Consider the following 22,888-nt stretch of genomic DNA (forward strand, 5'->3'; position numbering starts at 1 on the left):
CGAGAGGGTGGTAAGAAAAACCCGACACTTCACTCCATCTGTATATTGGTGGAGAGTGGCCGTGTTATCAAACTTACCCAAATGATCATCCGGGCCGGTGGTTCCATTGTATTCATCGATCGCCGGGGGCACATAGTGCTTTGGCAGAGGGTCTTGTAGAATAGCCTCTGAAAATTGTCGGTTGATCCGTTCGGGAGAGGCGTCCGCTCGGGGGGCTTTGCCTTTTCTACTGTCTCGTCTGGGTACTTCATCTGAGGATGATCCTCGATCACGATTAACTGCTGCGGCTTCATGAGTGCGGAATAAAGCCCGATGGAATGGAACTGTGGCTAGGGGTGCTTCCGCTCGGCCACCAGATGCTGATGTTGCTTGCTGCTCATGCCGCTCGGCTAGTGCCTTCTGTTTTTGTTCCACCAGCTTAGCGGCCCTTAACTCGATCAGAGCGTCGAGTTCCTCCGTGGAAAGCATCACCGTGTGCTGTCGTCCAGCCTCGTCCATTGCTTCCGTTCGGATGCAGGAGCGTTCCCACAGACGGCGCCAATTTGATCTTGTCCGAATGCTGAATCAACGGACGCTGGGCACGTGGCGCTCTCCGGGTCGCTGACGTAGATCTACGACTGGTCGTACGAACCTCCGGCGAACCTGCACAGAAGTCAGGCCGGGAAGGGATTCCCGGCGACGACCCTCCGACGCTCAAGTCAGGTAAGCGAGTAGTGAAGAAGTGGCTCCAAATATTGTATCACGCGTACCTCCGGCGAAGTATAAGGCTCCTTATATAGAGCGGTGAAAGAGCTCACGCGCACCTACCGAGGCAAACACGTGTCCTTAGCCCATACCTCGGTATGTGTTTGTCAGAAAGCTTACCTGACGCCATACTGCTACAGTCCAGGCACGTCTTCGATGGGACAACAGAACACCTCGTCGCCAGAGTTGGAGTATGGCCTAGTCATAGGACTTGACAGCTGTCATAAGATGTTCCTTGTCTTTCTCTCCATACCCCATGCCGGGGCGTCTGTCCGGCCGGCTGGACGGGGCGTCCGTCCGGCCGGCACTCATCTTACACCCGGCCGGATGACACTCACATCACGTCCGGCCTGCCGTCTGCATTGGTATGCTGGGGAGATCTTCGTTAAGGTGTTATGTAGGGACTGCTAGCAATATGTTACCTTATGTCTTCGGCCGAGCATGACTTCCGCTCGACCCTTCGTTACTGTTCAATCAAGCGCCGGAACCCCGACCCCTGTCAGGGCGCCTTTTGCTATCAGCTATTCATCGGTCAGCCGTTGGGCAGGTAGGCCCATCCTTCTCCGGTCGATCACCTAGCCTTTTGACTCCCACGTGACGTTGACCCCTTAAAATGAGAGTCCCCTGTTCTAATCGTCGGATCATTTATCAATCAATATCACCTTAATTTGTAAACCAGTACCAAGCCTTGATGCTGAATCAGCACCGAGCTTTAGTGCTCAATCAGCACCAAAGGCTAAGTGGACAAGTGGTGTTGATTTATAGCTTTAGTGATGATTTATAGAAATTAGTATTACTTTTATATTGGTTTTTAAAAATCAACATCAAGATTAAGGGGGGCTAATTTAGAGTTTAGTCTTGGTGTTGGTTTATAGCTTTGTTATTGGTTTGTAAAAATCTACACAATTTATCTTAGCTTTGTCGAAATTCGAACTCCAGATCTCATGATGACAACACCTCATGCGCTAATCACTAGACCCATCCGAGAGGACACGATTTATATAAATCTGCACCAAAACTAAGTGATACTGATTTGTAGCATTAGTACTGTAAATCAGACATAAGAGGATGATGCTAGTTTATAAAAATAAAAAAATAAAAAAAATCTAATTAATCTCATTGATTATCCTTGGGATGACAAACCTAAAATAATACTAATTTCTATAAATCATCATTAAAGTTATAAACCAACACCACTTAAGGTGATGTTGATTCAGCACCACTTGGTGCTTTGTAGCTTTCTTGCTGGTTTATAGAAACCTGCGTCATTTATACAAATCAATATCAAGATTAAGTGGTATTGGTTTATAGTCTTAGTACTGATCTGTATAAATCAGACTCAAGGTGGATAGTGCTAGTTTATAGAAAAATGATAAATCCAATTAATTTCATTAACTATCCTTGAAGTGATAGATTCAGTTTCACGAAAATTTTTCATCGGCTATTAAAATAATTTTTGGTTGTACTCTCCATTTAGATTTTTTTTTTTATAAATATACTATAACTAAGGGATTGAATTATAAATACTTAGATGATAAAATTATAGACGAATGCTAATTTATAAAAATCAATACCAAAAATGATTCTAATTTCTATAAAACAGTACATCCTTGATTTGTAAATTAGCATCAAGACTGGCAAGTTCTAATTAAAGGAAAGAGAACTTATTGTACGAGGTCGAGGGTTGAAAGAGATTAAAAAAATTTGATAAAAACCGCGTCGGATGGCGACATTTGATGGCAAAATAACATCAAATTATAATCGACTATCAAATTGATTAAATGTTGGAAGGATTTTTTTTTTTCTCCAATGAATCAAACACGAGTAGGAGAGTTGAAAAATAAGACACAAAGATCGATTGTTTATTTATATTAGCAGACTGCTATTTGCATACCAACTATCGAGTTTTAGTTGCTAAACGATGAACACCTTCAGCGAGTAGAGCAGGAGAGACCAAACTGTTGTGTTTCATAATAAAATGACAAAAAAAATCCTAAACGGGGATTGTTTTGCTGGGAGCTGCGGCGGCTTCCGTCTCCTGCTCGCCCTCGTTCTCGCCGGACATTTCCTCCAGTGACTTCCCCTTCGACTCCGGCACCAAGAAAGTGAAGAGGAGGCCCAGTAGGTTGCAGACGGCCAGCACGAACAGCGCGTTCCGGACGCCGATACCGGCCGGATAGCCCTTGTCGCGCTTCGCTGGGTCCCTGCTCTGCGCCGCGTACTGGAACCCGAACGCCCCCACGATGGCCCCGGCCTTCCCCGCCGCCGCCGAGATGCCGTGGCAGGTCGACCGCAGACGCGCCGGGAAGATCTCCGCAGGCACGATGAACGTCGTGCTGTTCGGCCCGAAGTTGGCGAAGAAGAAGGTCAAGGCGTACATGAGGACGAAGCCGATGTGGTTGCCCGGCGTGGTCCAGTGGTGGTAGGGCACGGCGAGGCAGAGCATGAAGACGGTCATGAAGAAGAAGCCCATGACCTGGATGGTGAACCGGCCGATGATGTCGATGAAGGCGACGGTGAACCAGTAGCCCGGCACGGTGCCGCAGAGCGCGATGAGGGTCTGGGCGCGGGCGATGCGGTACACCTCCTCGATGGCGTTCATGGTGGCGGCCTTGGGGATCCAGTTGATGGCGCTGAAGATGTCCTTTTGGAACAGGTTCTGGCTGTAGAAGGCGATGTCGAGGAGGAACCAGGTGGTGGTGGTGCCGAGGAGGTGCAGGCCGTGGCGCCGGGCGAACTCCCTCGAGAAGAGTCCGAAGTTATTCGCCTTCTTCGAGGTCAGCTGCTCCACCTTGTCCTGCTCCTCCACGATTTCCACCTGGAGGACCCTCGACATGTCGGCGGCCGCCTGCTTCGCGTTCTTCGCCACCAAGGCGGTGTACCGCGCCGTCTCCGGCATTTTCATCCGCCAATAGTAGGTCAGCACCGCCGGCGCAGCGCCGAGCATGAGAATGATTCGCCAGACGTAATCGGCTTCGGGCACGGTCGAGCCGGCGCGGTCCACCGCGTAAGGCGGCGCGTCGAACCTGTTCGATAGAATGCGCGTGAGGCGATATCAACTAACAATGGAGAACTATTGATCGAAGACGGAACCTGCTATTGAAACCGGCAGAGAATATGAGGGCGACGATGCCGCCGGTGATTATGCCGAAGCCCTGCATGGCAAAGACGGCGGCGATGAAGGCGCCGCGCGTCTTCTTGTTGGCGTACTCGGACATGATGGTGGCGGAGAGCGGGTAGTCGCCGCCGATACCGAAACCGAGCCAGAAGCGGAAGAAGCAGAGCGTGGCCATGACGCCCTTAGCGGTGTGGCCGAAGGAGAGGCCGGAAGCCACGGAGCAGATGACCATCAGCATGAGAGTCATGCCATACACCTTCTTGCGGCCCAACTTGTCGCCGAGCCAGCCGAAGAAGAGCTGGCCGGAGAGAGTGCCACAGAAGGCGACGCCGTTGACGGCGGCGGAGATGTTGGGCGGCAGAGTGCCCGGTTTTTCAGAGGTCGGGTCGAAGTAATAGATGCGGCCGAGGAGCTTGGTGACGAGGGAGATGCAGAAGAGATCGTAGGCGTCGGTGAAGAAGCCCATGCCGGCGACGATGATGGCGGTGAAGTGGTACCACTGCGTCTTCGCCGCGTCCAGCGCGTGCAGCACTTGCAGGTTGTCTCCTCCTGCCATTGCTCTGCTCTGCTTCTTCCTCGGCTGTTAATCCTTCCTTCTCAACGCACAACTGCACATGATTAGCAGCGACAGTCTCAGCACTTATAGAACACGACGAAGAACAAATAATTCGGTCACCATGACAGACACCGCAATACTTTTCAACTGCTTGAATCGAACAAAAAGTCATGTTTGATTATAAACTAAGTTTTCAGCATGCTACTCAGCTCTCAATCATTTTAAAAAGATTCCTCCCAATCAAATTTCAAGCACATACAACATCTTAACTAGGATCTTCTGATCACGTAAGAACCTTAAATTCTTACAAAAAACCAGAGAGCCATAACATGAGAACATATGGAAAGGACACGACCCACACCAAAGTGAAATTAGCACAAGGAGCAACACGAGACGGCACAAAAACTACAGCATCAGTTGCAGACACGCAAAGCAAAGGAAGTTAACTGAAAGACCAGATAACAATGAAATAAAGCTGGAAGAGAAGCTTGTACCTGGTCTCTGCTTGTTGGGATTAGGGGGGAGGACGAAGGTGTGGAGAAGAATGGAGAAGATGAGTAGATATAATCAGCGTAGGGAAGAGGAACGGGCGAGGTCATAAATAGGCGTTCGGAAATGAGCAGGAGAAGAGGAGGGCGCTCGGTGTGGTGTCAAGGTTAATTAACATTTAGGAAGGAGCAATTTCCATTTTAACATCAAACATGACTAACTTATCAAAGCTCGGACTCCATCTTTGCCTGTGCACTATGACTTCCCTCTCTACATTTGCTTTAACTCAATTTGAGTTAACTGTTTATGATTACATTTAATATTCATTTGCATCGACGAGTTGGTAGTCAGTACTCGAATGATAAATTATTCCAAGAAAATAGAGATTGAATTCCTAAAGAAATAATCCTCTCAACTCCAAAAATGAAATTCCAACCTTGTTTTTAATTTCTATAAGCCCCGGACGCCTTCACGATTGATGTACCAGCCAACATTCCTTTTAAGCTCACGACGGGGTCGAAGAGGCACGCCCATCACCTTTGCCACAAGGATGGACCGACAGAGATGGGTCTAAATTCAAAGGATTGTCCTATTCAGTCTTCATTCTGAGCATTATCTTTTGGGGTCAACGAATTCGGTCGTCGCGACGCAAAGTCAAGTCTCCTCCACCAATTAGTCAACCGCCGAAAAGGAGACGGACAGTTGATTTTCTACTTTGCTTTCCCATCCTCGTCGACAAAAATATCCGAAATATAAATTTTTATTACACGTGCAATTAATGTACATATTTGATTAACATTCGTCCAACGGATGAATCTAATGACTAATACATAAAGTGTGATTATAATAAAATTTGAAATTTAAATTTTGATAAAATCGAGATAAATATTTTTTTTATGTGTTAATCATTATTCCAAAGATTAATAATCATCCGTGATTTATTTCCTCCGTGTTGACCTTGGGACGATGCTAGAGACAAACGTATTCATCCTTTACCATAATATTTGATTAACATCCGATTAAATAAATTTCTTTTTCAGAAATTAATGACCAACACCTCTACTCAACTTGTCAACTTAATTGGGACTAAGCCACTGACTTAGACGAGTTATTAAGTCCCTTTGCTTTGTTAATTGCACATCGTGAACTTGTCAATATTGTCATCATTCGCATAGCCAAACCGGGGACGAAGGCATCGAGTCAATATTTAATGGAAATCGAGGGCTTCCACAACCTCCAAATTAATGTAAGGGAAAATAACTTTATTTTTACTTTCTATATAATATATAATAGATACCAATTTATCTAATTATTCTTATTAAATATAAAAAATTTAAAAATAAATATAATTTTACTTAATTTAACTCATTAAATTAGACTCTAGTATATTTTCTATCAAATTGAGTACTATTTTTTTCCATCTCAATTGGATGAAAAATATACTAGATTATCTTTAAATAGTACTCAATTGGATGAAAAATATGTTATTTTTTTTTTAAATGGTGCTAAATTTAGAAGGAATTATATTAAGCATGAATGAAATGAAATCATGCTCAATTTATATTATAGTAAGCAATGCTCAATTATATTAAGCCTAACTGGGGCGAGAGTCTGGGACCCGACCTGGAAGGTCGTTGGGCGTGAAAGCCTTGCTCACTTATAACTCGCACTGGGACAAGAGTCTGGGACAGCCGACCAGGAAGGTCGTTGGGCGTGAGAGTCTTGCTCACTTATAACTCGCACTGGGACGAGAGTCTGGGACCCGACCTGGACGGTCGTTGGGCGTGAGAGGCTTGCTCACTTATAACTCGCATTGGGGCGAGAGTCTGAGACAACCGACCGGGAAGGTCGTTGGGCGTGAGAACCTTGCTCACTTATAACTCGCACTGGGGCGAGAGTCTGGGAGAGCCTTGCTCACTTATAACTCGCATTGGGGCAAGAGTCTGGGACCCGACTTGGAAGGTCGTTGGGCGTGAGAGCCTTGCTCACTTATAACTCGCACTAGGGCGAGAGTCTGGGAAAGCCGACCGGGAAGGTCGTTGGGCGTGAGAGCCTTGCTCACTTATAACTCGCACTGGGGCGAGAGTCTGGGACCCGACCTGGACGGTCACTGGGCGTGAGAGCCTTGCTCAATTATAACTCGCACTGGGGCGAGAATCTGGGACAACCGACCGGGAAGGTCGTTGGGCGTGAGAGCCTTGCTCACTTATAACTCGCACTGGGACGAGAGTCTGAGACCCGACCTGGACGGTCGATGGGCGTGAGAGCCTTGCTCACTTATAACTCGCACTGGGGCGAGAGTCTGGGACCAGACCTGGAAGGTCGTTGGGCGTGAGAACCTTGCTCACTTATAACTCGTACTGGGGCGAGAGTATGAGACAGCCGACCGGGAAGGTCGTTGGGCGTGAGAGCCTTGCTCACTTATAACTCGCACTGGGGCGAGAGTCTGGGACCCGACCTGGACGGTCATTGGGTGTGAGAGCTTTGCTTATTTATAACTCGCACTGGGACGAGAGTCTGGGACAGCCGACCGGGAAGGTCATTGGGTGTGAGAGCCTTGCTCACTTATAACTCGCACTGGGCGAGAGTCTGGGACCCGACCTGGATGGTCGTTGGGCGTGAGAGCCTTGCTCACTTATAACTCGCACTAGGACGAGAGTCTGGGACAGCCGACCGGGAATTCTTATGAAAACCCGTTCAGATATAGATATTGCCGACCAGGGATTGATGTTGCCGACCTGGGAGTGATCTCCCGACCAGGAATTGATGTTGCCGACCTGGGGGTGATCTCCCGACCAGGAATTGCTTGAAGGGAGCACTTTGACCCAATCTGTAGCCAAAAGATGTACAGTATGAGATGTATTGTAAAGATAAAAATATTAAAATCTTACTCAGCCCTGGGGCAAAGGATGTCTTGTGGCCTTGCAACATTTGAATTTACTGCCTGCCAATTTTCTTCGCCGCTTCCTTAGAAGATCGCGTGGTAAGCGTTTCCGTACACCCGCTGCCTTTCATGATTTCCTTATCACGTCCATCATTAATACACTTTCTAGGGGAGTGACACATGTCCCTCTGCCTTTATTGCTTACGCAGTATGACGTCGCCGACCTCACTCCTTTTATACACGACTTCCAATAAGAGCGTCATTCTGTGATCGGACGGCTTTGGGCGCTTTACCCAAAAATATACTCACCTCATCTTTTCGATATTCCCTAAGAAGGCCCTCTTTATAAGCCCTAAAGGCAGTCCGCCGTCGTTGCCTTAAGCGTTTTGACTGCCTTCGTCTTCCTGTTGCTCCGCCGTCTCCAGCTTCTCGGCCCTTCCCCTTCTAGACTCTTCCGGCCCGGTGCTCTTCTTCTTTTCGACTGATCTCTTCTCCAACCTCCCTCACCTTGATAATGGCTGATGGTAAGGCCACCCTTTGGTATTCGCGCTTCATTTCTGATATAGATGATCATGACCTCTCTATGATTCGGTCTGACCTACGACTGAGCGATGCGTATGAACTTAGAGTTCCAACACCCTAGGAACACCCCGCAAACCCTCCGGAAGGCTTCATGATTGTTTTTAGAGACCAGATTTTAGGCGGCCTTCGGTTTCCTATCCATCCCTTCCTTCTATCCCTGAGCCAATACTTCGGCATCTATCTCTCTCAATTTGCCCCCAACTTCTTCAGAGTCGTATGCGGCACTGTCATTCTATGTCGCATATACCAACTTCCACTGACCGTCCAACTGTTTCATCATTTTTACTCTTTCAGACGCTCTGAGCCAGGAGTGTTTATGGTATAGGCTAGGCCTGGTTTCAAGTTCGTTTCTGACATGCACTCTTCCAACAAGGGATGGAAGTCTCGTTTCTTCTTCATTAGACCACCTGACCCCTTGGTCGAGCTGACCCAGTGGTGCTCTGACGTCCCTTCCAACCTCCCTGTACATCAACAACAGCCTTCCTGTAACGCCGCTTCAGAAAAACTCCAAGGCGTGAGCGTTAGCTTGTCTATCTTACTGTTGGAAGGCTTTCTGTATTTATTCGGGCTCAGCCCCGATCGGGCGGACATAGGGGCTCCATTTGGTAAGGCCCCATTTTCCTCTCTGCTACTTTTCGCTAACTGAGGTATGTTTCTTTCTTATTGCAGAGGCTGCCATTCTCCGAGCGTACTCCTCAGACGTAAAACGCCAATCTGTCTCCTATTTGAGAGCTTTAAGCGTGGAGCTCACTAAGGGTTTGGCAGCTTCTTCCTAGTCTAGCCCTTCTGCCTCCCGGTCCGCTCCTTCTGCTTCACAGCCTGTCCCCCTGGCATAGCCTGTTCCCCTGGAGCCGATCCAGGAGGAAACTTCCTCGGCTCCTCCTCTTTATGTGGCTCCTATAGAGGACCTGACCATCATGGAAGAAGACCTGGCCACTGTAGAGCAGGTCGAGGAAGAGCGAGCTACCTCTCCCCCGCCGGCCAAACGTCTAAAGCTCCAGCGTAAGAGGAAAAGAGTTATTCCCACAACTCCAGCGTCACCCCTGCCTCCTTCTGGTCGTCGCTCCATTGCTCCTCCCCATTCTCCGGAAGCTAGGGTTGCTACTCCCGACCAGGAGATTGCTTTGGTGCCGAAGGCTCCCGTTATGTCGCCCCAGCTATCTGCCCCGACCCCCGGTTTGGCTATAACTTCCGATCAGGCCTCTTTACCTGCTAAAGCCTCCTCTCCCGGGCAGCCACCCCTTCCTCTAATGAACCAGCCCAGGAGTTCCGCAACTCAGTCTGCCTCCCTTCCGTTAGCTGCACCCGCCTCTACTTCTTGGTCTCGAAGGAAAATTCGCAAGAAGTATTCGTTTACTGACTCTTGGCGCCTACCTTCCTCCACAGGGCCAGACGCCGCTGAAGAAACTGCAGGAGGGGCTCCTCCCCCTGTGGCCCTGATTGAATTAGAGGGCGATTTAGCGGCGTCCTGGCGCTCAGGCAATCGGAAGTTTTGGAAGAATCCCCCGATGATGGGGCTAGATCAAGCGACCTGCCAGATGGTTTCTGTAAGTCTTCTTATCTCTATGCTCCTCCGCTGAAATCTTTTATAATTTTTCTTCTTATATCTAACGCAGGTCTGCTCCGCCAACTTAAGTGTCATTCAATATGCCTCCCGCTTACAGAGAGAGAATGAAGTATTAAAGGCTCGTCTTGGGGAGTTAGAGCTGCCACTAACTCCTCGCGATCCCCTCAACCCAACTCCTGGAGATCTAGCACATTATCTTCGATTGATTGGGGAGTCTGCAGAGTCTGCTCGCAACATTTCTCATGCGGCCTTTAACAAGATAAAGACTTTGGAAGCGGCTCTGCAGACAAGCGAGCCCAAATTGGCTTCTGAATTGGAGAGGCGTCGTTCTCTGGCGGCGGAGATGGATGAAAAGGATGCTCGGTTGGCCAGTCTGCAGGAAACCAGGGAGGCCCTTCAAAAGACTTTAACTGATGCCTAGGGTCAACTGGCCTCTAGTTCAGACTGGGAGAAGTACCTTGTCAGCCAGTGGGAGGCCAGCCAAGTGACCATTAAATCAATGCAGACCGACCTTCTTAAAGCTCAAGAAAATGTTTCTCAGGGTCAGCAAAATTTGACTTTGGCCCGAGCTGATGTAGAAAAGGCCCGAGCTGATATGGAGAAGGTCTAGGCAGAGCTGACTGAGTACCAGGCGGGAGAAGTGGGTCGTCTACGAGCGTACAGGCAAGCGTACGTCTCCTCCCCGTTCTTCTTGAGGAAGATAGGGGGTTTAATGAATCTCCTGCTCTGTTGTGGTGCGGGTGGCGGGGCTCGACAAATGTTCGAGCAAAATCTACTTCGCACTGCCCCCTCAGAGGACTTCTTAGATACCAATCGCTTGATAAGAGAGATTCCAAACGGGTGGCTTCCCACTTTCAAGGATGATGACGACTTATTCCTCCTTCCTGAGCCTCCGGGTGATTCTACGTCTTGCCCCCCTGAGCCTCCTACTAACAATGATCCAGGATGTGGTTCTTGATGCTGGATTTCTAATGTACACCTACAACTGTTAAACTTTAACTTGAACTATTTGCTGTGTAATTATGGATTTGCCTTTTCTTTGCACTATTTGTCCCTCCTGTGACATGGCATGACCCTTGCTCCTTAATTTTCTTTGATGGTATGTTAGGTTAACCTTCTTATCAATTACGCTGTATATCTTTTGACCGATATAATCCGCGATCGTGCGAACATGTGCTTCGGCTTTCTATCTGGTCCTCTTTGATCCAGGTCTGGAATCTCCTTTGTATTCTGACCTATTTTCCTTCTGTAGACCACTTAACTTAGCGTAACTACTTACCCGATCTGCGTTTATATCCCGCCCTGATCAACTTCCAGGTCTGGAATCTGTTTTTTATTCCGACCTATTTTCCTTCTGTGGACCACTTAACTTAGCGTAACCACTTGCCCGATCTGCGTTTATATCCCGCCCTGATCAACTTGCTCTCTTCGACTGACAGCTCCGGCTCGGTCATATTTTCCAATCTATTCTTCCATCTCTACTCCAGGTCAGGATAACTTCTGACCGGGAAATTAGTTACCGGTTAAACCCAGATCGGGGATGCGAAGGCATTTTTTCTATAAAGCAACTGCTGCGCCCTTTCCCGAGATCCGTCTCCTCGTACTTCGCGCCTGTATTTTTCCAAACATACCCCTGGGAGTTATTTTCAAGGAAGATCCGTCGGTTCTCTTTGTTCCCGCCAATTATTTTGCTCCGATGGATGATAGTCAGACGAAATTACCCCTCTGCCTGTGTTAGAATGTATACTAAAAGTCTAGCTTTTGGTATAAAATATTTATCTAGAAATAAGAATCACATTGGTCAAATGTCTACATTTATGATAAATATAGTTGTTCAATTAATTTATATTGTAGATAACATGGAGTGTGGTGTCACACACAGAAGATCATGTTATCAGTACCTTATAAATTATAAACAGTAGCTCACGACCAAGATGGAAAGGAACAAACCATTGGAAGGACGTAGTGTAATTAGGTGTTAGTTTATCTTAACTATATAATTACACTAGTACACTTAGAGTGTATTGAGAAAGACCATTAGAGGTCGTTTCTTTTATACTGACTTTATAAAGGAACAAATACCTCAGTTATTATGGAAGTGTGTGCTCTTAATCCTAATATAATAACAAGCACATATATTTGATATTTATTTCTTTAATTTATCAATGGGTGAGATTTAGTTCGATAAATCAATAAGCCCGATAAGTTGGGAAATGATATCACTTATAGTGTGTGTTGTTGATTATAGAAGGAAACTGTGTCCTAGTAATCTAGGTTGAGAATATCCCCAAGAGGAGCTCATAAAGATTGTCATGTTAAACTCTGCAGGTGGACTTAGTCCGACATGACGATAAAGTTGAGTGGTACTACTCTTGGACTAAGATATTAATTAAATGAGTTGTCAGTAACTCACTTAATTAGTGGACATTCGACATCTTAAACACAGGGAGACTAACACACTCATAATAAGAAGGAGCCCAAAATGTAATTTAGGATTGGTGCGGTAGTTCAATAATAGTTCTCTAGTGGAATGAATTATTATTGATAAAATTAAGTTGTGTGTTCGGGGCGAGCACGGGATGCTTAATTTTATCGGGAGACCAAAACTAATTCCTTCTCTCGGTCCCTATCGTAGTCTCTAGTATATAGAGATTTATACCCACAGCATACCCACCTTCTTACCCATCCAATGGGGCCGGCCAAGCTAGCTTGGAACCCAAGCTAGGGCCGGCCAAGACCAAGTGGATGAGCCATATAGGTGGCCGGCCAAAGCTTGGGTCCCAAGCTTAGGTGGCCGACCACTAGAATATTAAAAGGGATTTTTATTAAAATTATTTCTTATGTGGATATCAAGGTTTTTAAAAGAGAGTTTAAAAATTAAAAATTTCCTTTTATAACTTTCTACAAAAGATTCAGAGAAGAGATTAATCTCTTTCCTTATTTGTAGATTAAAAGGATGGTTTTAATTTTTGGTAAAAACTTTCCTTATTTGTAAATCATCTACATGTTTCAAAGAGAGTTTAAAATTTGAAATCTTTCCTTATTTGTTGATTAAAAGGTGGATTTTAAACTTTAAGAAAACTTTCCTTTTTAACCATGTTCATGATTTAAAAGAAAGTTTAAAAATTAAATATTCTCTTTTATAAGTTTCTACAAAAGATTAAGAAAAGATTTGATATCTTTCCTTATTTGTAGATTAAAAGAGATTTTAATTTTTAGAGATAACTTTCTTTTTATCCACATGTTTAAAAGAAAGATTTTAATTTATTAAATTTCCTTTTTATAAACCAATCATGAAGGGATAAAATTATTGGAGAAATTTTTTATAAATTTCCGGAAGCAAATAAGGAAGTTTTAATTTGTGTTTAAAATTTTATTTGCTTGGAGATTTTATTAAGTGGCCGACCATTGTAAATTGAAAAGAGAAAATTATTTTTAATTAAATAAATTTTCCTTTTCAATGGTAAAAGAATTAAGGAAGTTTTTATTAAAATTTCCTTATTTGCCAAGACCAAGGATTATAAAAGAAAAGGTAGAGGAGCCTTCATAAAAAAAATAACTATTCTATTTTTCTCCCTCTTTTCCTTGGTGTGGTGGCCGACCCTTTCCTTTCTCTTCTCTCCTCTTGTTGTGGCCGAAATCTATCATCTCTTGGAGCTTGGAGGATGTGGCCGGATCAAGGAAGGAGAAGAAGGAGAGAAAGCATGCATCCCTTGGAGCTTGGTTGGTGGAAAATTCTTCATCCTTTGGAAGTTCTTGTGCTTGGCCGAAACTTGAAGGGAGAAGGAAGAAGGTGCCTAGGTGGTTCTCATCTTGGAAGATCGTTGTCCACACAACGTCTGAGGTTAGAAGAGGAATACGGTAGAAGATCAAGAGGTCTTTCTAAAAGGTATAACTAGTAATTTTTCTTTCCGCATCATACTAGTTATTTTTGGAAATAATACTAAATACAAGAGGCATACGATTCTAGTGTTTCGAATTTATTTTCGATATAGTGTTCTTTTGTTTTTCTTTTCCTTGTGATTTGATTGTTTTTTTCGGTTGACCTAAAGTTATTTTAGGAAATTAAATATTAGCTTTCCTTAAAAGGTTTTGTCTAGTCGGTGGTGGTTACTCCCATATCCAAGAAGGTCATGTGCCTCGCCACGTCAGTACTGGGAACCAATTTTGGAAATTAATATTTAATGGAATTAATAACTTAGGTGATTTGGATCAAACGTGTTAAGTTCCGCAGGAGATCCAAGTCAAAACCTAAAAGAACAAATAGATTAAGTTTTGGATCAAACGTGTTAAGTTCCGCAGGCGATCCAAAATTTAATTTAAAAGAACACATGGTAGCTAGGAAAAGGTTCAGACCTTTGTACAAAATTATTGTACAGTGGAACCTCTAGGTTTTCCGAATAGCAACCAACAATTAGTATCAGAGCTAGGGTTTTGCCTCTGTGTATTTGGTATTAGTTTAATTATGCACATGTCATACATAATTTAGGCAGGTTAATAGTAGGATGTGCTAACTTTGTGGATGCAGGATCCAACTATTATGGCTTATAGTTATTATGTGTGTGATTGGACCCTTGGACATGTCAAGGGCATTTTATTGTGTGTGCATGATTGTATTATAAAATACAGCAGGAGCTGTATTTAACTTTATTTGGATTTTATTTTTTGATCTAGTTACATGTACATTCCTTTTATGGAATATAGGATCGATGGATGTAAATTTTATTTTATGTTCGATCTAGTTTACATGTACATTCCTTCGAGGAATATAGGATCAAAAAATATAAAATTCTATTTATGTCGCGGATCGAATCTTGCAAGGCGTGGAACCTTTTAAGGACCAGAGGCGCAGCGGAACAAGGAGCAAGATGGATGCGACAACTAGACCCGGTGGCGATGGCCAAAGATGGCAACAGCTAGGGTTGGCGACACACGGAGGACAGCAATAGATAAAAAGCCATAATAGTTGAAAATTAGTTTATCTATTTATTGCTTTTTATGTTGTGTTGTGTGTGCTTGTTAGTATGCATGCTAAGTAGGCTAGCATAGTCAAAATTCCTCACTTTAAATAACTAAGTGGGAGAGGGATTTATTTTTTAAATAAATTCCACGGTCTCCATTACTGGCTTATAAGTGATGCAACAAGCTTGCGCGTTGGCTCTGAGTGCCTTCCTCCATATCGGATGAGCTTGTTTGCGGATCACTAGCTTAAACTTCCATTTTGGATGACTATATGAAATTAATTAAGAGTGTGTGATCTTCCTCATCGGAAGGGGCACAATCTTATTAATGGACTTAGTGTCAAGTAATGGTATACACTTAGGCACGTCTAATAGTATCCTCCCCATCGGAGTCACTGCTATTATTTGTGTGACCGAAAAAAATCAACTATTAATTTGTCAAATAAATAGGTTGACAAGATAATAAAATTAAAAACTCCTCTTACTAATGTTTGATTTTGTATCGTTCCACACTATCGTGGCATACAAAATTCAACGGTGTTTGAGGTGATTTTATTTTGTCATAAAGATTTATTGACAAGATAATTAATGGGTAAAACCCTCCTCTTACAAATGTTTAAATTTTGTATACGTCCACACTATCGTGGCATGCAAAATTTACGGTGTTTGAGGTGTTGGTGAATTTAAATAATATTGTTTAAGGAATCAATGTTATTTTAAATTCAAAAAGTTTTGACCAAATATTTGATCAAAGACAGATCAACTATTAATTTTATTCGTCATAAAGTAAAGTTGACGAAATAATAAAATTAATGGATAAAATCTCCTCTTTGATTTTGTATACGTCCACACTATCGTGGCATACAAAATTCATGGGGATTTTAAAGAATTGATCTTGACCAAATATTTTTATGATTCTTAGGATTTAAAATGTTTGTCAATCCCTTAGTAGTCATACTATAGAAAAGACTTAGTAGTCCCAATTGTAATGATTGGAAATAGGACTTGGACATTAAGGTAGACTGTCTTCTTAGAATTAAGAACAATATAGGTGTATTTAATTCATTAGTTGAAACATGTTTAGTGGTGTTATCTACCAGAACCTGGAGTGTAGATACAGATGTCATTAATCATGTCCGCAATTCATTGCAGGGTTCCAGGAAACCCGACAACTAAATGAAAATTAAAACACCGTCCACATGGGCACTACTGTAAAAATGGTAGCTGTTGCAGTGGGAGATGTTTATCTTTTGATAAGAATAAAACATGGATTTTTGAGTAATTGTCTTTACGCACCAAGCTTAGAAAGAACTAGTTTTCAGTTTCTAAACTATTCAAATAACTTGATATTCTGTCTCTTTTAATAACAAAGTTATTATTAAGAAAAAGAGGGAAGTTATCTATTCTGGTATGTTGGTTGACAAATTATAATCCAATAACTCCCACGATGCAACAAATGGAAATTAGTAACACATCTTCTAACTTTAAGAGAAAGCAACCTTCGAAAATGAACCAATTACATCTTTGGCATCTAAGGCTAGGTTATATTAACTTGAGTAGGATTCATTGGTAGCTGATGAACTTTTGGGTTCATTAGTAGTGGAAATCTTTCCAACCTGCGAGTCTTATTTGGAAGGAAAAATAATCAAGAAGCTTTTAAGTCTAAGGGGTATGGAGCCAAAGATATATTGAATTGGTTCATTCTGATTTGTGTGATCCTATGACTATCCAGTCAAGAGGTAGTATCAAATATTTCATCTATTTTATAGACAACTATTCAAAATACAAATACATTTACTTAATGTGCCGCAAGACTAAGTGCTTTGATTAGTTCAAAGAGTACAAGGCTGATACGGAGAAACGTTAAAGTAAAAGTATCAAGTCACTATGGTAATATCGTAGTGGCAAGTACCTCTTGGGATAATTTAGGAGTTACTTATCAGAAGTAGGGATTCAATCCCAACTAACTGCATCTGGTACACCCCAACAGAATGGTGTAGATAAAGGAAGGTATAGAACTCTTATGGAAATAAGTAGATTGATGAGTTATTTAAAATATTACCAAAATCATTTTAAGGATATACTCTGGAAACGGAAGTGAATATAGAACCTTCAAAGACAGAACTCTCTACTCATATAGAATTGCTGAATAGGCGTAAGCCTATTTCGAAGCATATTCGGATTCGAGTAGTCCAGCACATATGCAGAAGAGAGACAATGATAAGTTGGACAGGAATTCACTTGTTTGTGGGTTATCCTAGAGAAATGAAAGTAGGTTTATAGTCTTAAAAATCAGAAGGTCATTGTTAGCATCAATGACCGATTTTTAGAAAAGGACTATGTAATAAACCATGTGCCCATAAGAAAATTTGTTCTTAAGGAAATAATAAAAGACATGTCTAATCTAGTACCAACTGTACAAGATGAGATACCACAAGGAAACTATAACACGTATCACAAATGATACACAATTGCATAAAGTGTCTTGTCGTAGTGGGAGGGTTGTTAGGCAACCTAAAAGGATTCATGTTTTGGGAGAGTTCTTGGACTCGATCCCTGGAGGACATGAACCTGATCTCCGGACATATGACGAAGCACTCCAAGATAAAGATGCAACATCTTGGCAAAGAGTAATGAATAACAGAATTAGAATATATGTATTCTAATAAAATCTGGAAGCTTGTAGAAACACCAAATGGTGTAAAAGCCTTTGGGTGTAAAAAGGTCTATAATAGGAAAAGAGAGATAGATAGGAAGGTAGAAACTTTCAAAAGCAAGGCTAGATGAAAAAGGAAACTTTTTCACTGGTAATCATGCTTAAGTCTATCCGGATTCTTTTATCTATTTGGCAAGTGGATGTCAAGACAGCATTCCTTAATGGAAGTCTTGAAGAAAGCATCCATATAAAGCAACCAGAAGGGTTCATTGTAAAGGGCTAAGAGCATCTTGTGTGCAAGCTCAATCAGTTTATGGACTGAGGCAAAGCTTTAAGGTCTTGGAACATCCAATTTATCAAAGTAATCCAGACCTATGGATTTATTGAGTAAACGGATAAGTCTTGTGTATACAAAAGGTGTGATGGAAACGTGGTGGTATTTCTTGTACTATACGTAGATAACATTTTTGGTAGTTGGAAACAATATCAAAATGTTGTCAGAAGTAAGGGTATGGTTGTCCAAATAATTCGATATAAAGGACTTGGGAGAATGTATATATTTTTGAGATCAAAGTAATAAGGGATCGCAAGAAAAAAAAAAAAAAATATATATATATATATATATATATATATATATATATTTTACTTATCCTAAGCTTAATACATCGGAAAAATCCTTGCTCGTTTTTAACATGCAAAAACTCCTAGAAAGGTTTCTTACCTTTTAAGCATGGAGTGTCTTTATCTAAAGAGATGTCTCTGATGACATCAAAGGAGATTGAGGACATGTAGGCAGTTCTTTAGGCAGCTAGACAACCTAATGTATGCTATGCGCGAAGAAATCTGTTTGCCAAGGGCATAGTTAGCATATCAAAGTAACCCTAAACAAGGACATTGGATAAAGTATATATTAAAAGTACCTTAGAGGCACTAGAGATTATATGCTAGCTTATAAGGCAGTTAATTTGGTTCCTGTAGGTTGCACGGATTTTGACTTCCAATCGGATAGGGACAATAATAAGTCGACCTCGGGGTTTTGTGTTTACTTTAGGAGGAAAAGTCATAACTATGGAAAAGTGATAAGCATAGGTGTTTTTCTGGACTCCACCATAGAAGCTGAGTATATGGCAAGCCTCTGAGGTAGCCATAAAAGATGAATGACTTAATAACCTCAAGATAGACTTAGATATGATTTCTAGTTTGTCCAAAGATTATTACAATTTATTGTAATAATAATGGTGCAGTAGCAAACTCGAAGAAACCATGAGTCTATAAGGCAAGTAAACACAATAGAGCGCAAGTACTACTCAATATGAGAAATTGTATAACGAGGAGAAGTTGTTGCCGCCTAGATTGCATCAGATGATAACCTAAGATCCTTAAGGCAAGAGCTTTTTGAAAGGCATGGGAATCAGATGTATGGCAGCAGATATGACAGCTTAGTCTTTTAGTATAAGTGGGAGATTGTTAGAATGTATACTAAAAGCCTAGCTTTTGGTATAAAACATTTATCTAGAAATAAGAATCACATTGGTCAAATGTCTACATTTATGATAAATGTAGTTGTTCAATTAAATTATATTGTAGATAACATGGTGTGTGGTGTCACACACAGAAGATCATGCTATCAGTACCATATAAATTATAAACAGTAGCTCACGACCAAGATGGAAAAGAACAAACTATTGGAAGGTCGTAGTGTAATTAGGTGTTAGTTTATCTTAACTATATAATTACACTAGTACACTTAGAGTGTATTGAGAAAGACCATTAGAGGTCGTTTCTTTTATACTGACTTTATAAAGGAACAAATACCTCAGTTATTATGGAAGTGTGTGCTCTTAATCCTAATATAATAACAAGCACATATATTTGATATTTATTTCTTTAATTTATCAATAGGTGAGATTTAGTTCGATAAATCAATAAGCCCGATAAGTTGGGAAATGATATCACTTATAGTGTGTGTTGTTGATTATAGAAGGAAACTGTGTCCTAGTAATCTAGGTTGAGAATATCCCCAAGAGGAGCTCATAAAGATTGCCATGTTAAACCCTGCAGGTGGACTTAGTCCGACATGACGATAAGGTTGAGTGGTACTACTCTTGGACTAAGATATTAATTAAATGAGTTGTCAGTAACTCACTTAATTAGTGGACATTCGACATCTTAAACACAGGGAGACTAACACACTCATAATAAGAAGGATCCCAAAATGTAATTTGGGATTGGTGCGATAGTTCAATAATAGTTCTCTAGTTGAATGAATTATTATTGATAAAATTAAGTTGTGTGTTCGGGGCGAGCACGGGATGCTTAATTTTATCGGGAGACCAAAACTAATTCCTTCTCTCGGTCCCTATCGTAGTCTCTAGTATATAGAGATTTATACCCACAGCATACCCACCTTCTTACCCATCCAATGGGGCCGGCCAAGCTAGCTTGGAACCCAAGCTAGGGCCGGCCAAGACCAAGTGGATGAGCCATGTAGGTGGCCGGCTAAAGCTTGGGTCCCAAGCTTAGGTGGCCGGCCACTAGAATATTAAAAGGGATTTTTATTAAAATTATTTCTTATGTGGATATCAAGGTTTTTAAAAGAGAGTTTAAAAATTAAAAATTTCCTTTTATAACTTTCTACAAAAGATTCAGAGAAGAGATTAATCTCTTTCCTTATTTGTAGATTAAAAGGATGGTTTTAATTTTTGATAAAAACTTTTTTTATTTGTAAATCATCTACATGTTTAAAAGAGAGTTTAAAATTTGAAATCTTTCCTTATTTGTTGATTAAAAGGTGGATTTTAAATTTTAAGAAAACTTTCCTTTTTAACCATGTTCATGATTTAAAAGAAACTTTAAAAATTAAATATTCTCTTTTATAAGTTTCTACAAAAGATTAAGAAAAGATTTGATATCTTTCCTTATTTGTAGATTAAAAGAGATTTTAATTTTTAGAGATAACTTTCTTTTTATCCACATGTTTAAAAGAAAGATTTTAATTTATTAAATTTCCTTTTTATAAACCAATCATGAAGGGATAAAATTATTGGAGAAATTTTTTATAAATTTTCGAAAGCAAATAAGGAAGTTTTAATTTGTGTTTAAAATTTTATTTGCTTGGAGATTTTATTAAGTGACCAACCATTGTAAATTGAAAAGAGAAAATTATTTTTAATTAAATAAATTTTCCTTTTCATTGGTAAAAGAATTAAGGAAGTTTTTATTAAATTTTCCTTATTTGCCAAGACCAAGGATTATAAAAGAAAAGGTAGAGGAGCCTTCATAAAAAAAACAACTATTCTATTTTTCTCCCTCTTTTCCTTGGTATGGTGGCCGTCCCTTCCCTTTCTCTTCTCTCCTCTTGTTGTGGCCGAAATTTATCATCTCTTGGAGCTTGGAGGATGTGGCCGGATCAAGGAAGGAGAAGAAGGAGAGAAAGCATGCATCCCTTGGAGCTTGGTTGGTGGAAAATTCTTCATCCTTTGGAAGTTCTTGTGCTTGGCCGAAACTTGAAGGGAGAAGAAAGAAGGTGCGTAGGTGGTTCTCATCTTGAAAGATCGTTGCCCACACAACGTCCGAGGTTAGAAGAGGAATACGGTAGAAGATCAAGAGGTCTTTCTAAAAGGTATAACTAGTAATTTTTCTTTCCGCATCATACTAGTTATTTTTGGAAATAATACTAAATACAAGAGGCATACGATTCTAGTGTTTCGAATTTGTTTTCGATATAGTGTTCTTTTGTTTTTCTTTTCCTTGTGATTTGATTGTTTTTTTCGGTTGACCTAAAGTTATTTTAGGAAATTAAATATTAGCTTTCCTTAAAAGGTTTTGTCTAGTCGGTGGTGGTTGCTCCCGTATCCAAGAAGGCCATGTGCCTCGCCACATCAGTACTGGGAACCAATTTTGGAAATTAATATTTAATGGAATTAATAACTTAGGTGATTTGGATCAAACGTGTTAAGTTCCGCAGGAGATCCAAGTCAACACCTAAAAGAACAAATAGATTAAGTTTTGGATCAAACGTGTTAAGTTCCGCAGGCGATCCAAAATTTAATTTAAAAGAACATATGGTAGCTAGGAAAAGGTTTAGACCTTTGTACAAAATTTTTGTACAGTGGAACCTCTAGGTTTTCCGAGTAGCAACCAACAGCCTAGCGGCTATAAATAATCTCCTCAAGCTTCGCCTCTAGGTTTGGCCCGTCTTCCGCTTCCTTCTACTGGAGTCCAGAATCCTTTCCGAACCTTTGCTCCGCGCTCGATCTTTTTTCCCTCCCTTTCATTTCTTTTCTCATGGCGTCCCCCTCTTTTCTTCCTTCTTTGGCGGCGGTGTACTACCCTAGTTCATCCACTTTCGATGAATTGGATCGAGATGACCTGCGCTACACCTATGGAGTTGAGGACAGCGTACATGCGGTTATCCCCACTGGAATACACCAATTCTTCAATCCGCCTGATGGCTATTGCACCTTCTTTAAAGAGCAATTTGTGGTTGACCTTCGTCTTCCTCTCCACCCTTTCTTTTCCGACATATGCCGCTACTTCCGGATTCCCCTGGGACAACTGACACCCAACTCTATAAGGATCCTCTGTGGCTTCATAGTACTATGTGATGTGTGTGAACTATCCTGGTCCGCTCACTTATTCCATTGCTTCTTCACCCTCCGGCACCAGGAAGAGGGCACATTCCATTTTCAGCCCCGTCTCCGAACTACTTTTTTCTCATCCCCACCACCTTCCGACCCGAGCTGGAGGAGCAGATTTTTCTTCATCAGCTTTCCTCACGAGGTGGAGTGGCCCTTGCGATGGCAACAGCTACTTCCTCCATCTCCCAAACTAGGGGAATTTCATCTTGACTCTTCTTACATAGAAGCCTCATCTCGCTTGGCCGGCTGGCAGATGAACTTAACACGTCTACTATTTGAGGAGGAATTGTTGTCCTATTTTCGCCTAAGTTATCTGACTCTTGAGACGCCTCGTTCCCTAGGTAAGCCTTTCTTTCCGTTCTATTATCACTTCATGGACACTTTATTTCCTTTATGGCAACTAATTTCACCCTTTATCTTATGCAGCTGAAGTTTTAACCCACGCTTCGGAGGTTCAGCCACTTCCTCTGAGCAATATGGAAATAATGAGGCGTGGCCGAGTTATCTTGCAGAGAAGAGCACTCTCCCACTCGTCTTCGACTTCGATCAGTGGAGTTTCCCCTGCCAATCCTCCACCTCGACCTACTCGATGAGGGTCTTTCGGTGTCCGATCTGCTCCCTTGGCTCGCCCTACTCGCCCGCGGACTGCGCGTCCACCCCGGCCGGCCACCCTTGTTCGCCCTCAGGCCCC

At 42.1% G+C, this 22,888-nt stretch overlaps 1 pseudogene; it reads right to left on the bottom strand.

Annotated features, from left to right (window-relative positions):
* Nucleotides 1-2,591: 2,591 nt before the first annotated feature.
* On the bottom strand, nucleotides 2,592-5,147 carry LOC121983945 (annotated as a pseudogene).
* Nucleotides 5,148-22,888: the final 17,741 nt, after the last annotated feature.

Source organism: Zingiber officinale, chromosome 5B, assembly GCF_018446385.1.
Source record: "Zingiber officinale cultivar Zhangliang chromosome 5B, Zo_v1.1, whole genome shotgun sequence".
NCBI lineage: Eukaryota > Viridiplantae > Streptophyta > Magnoliopsida > Zingiberales > Zingiberaceae > Zingiber > Zingiber officinale.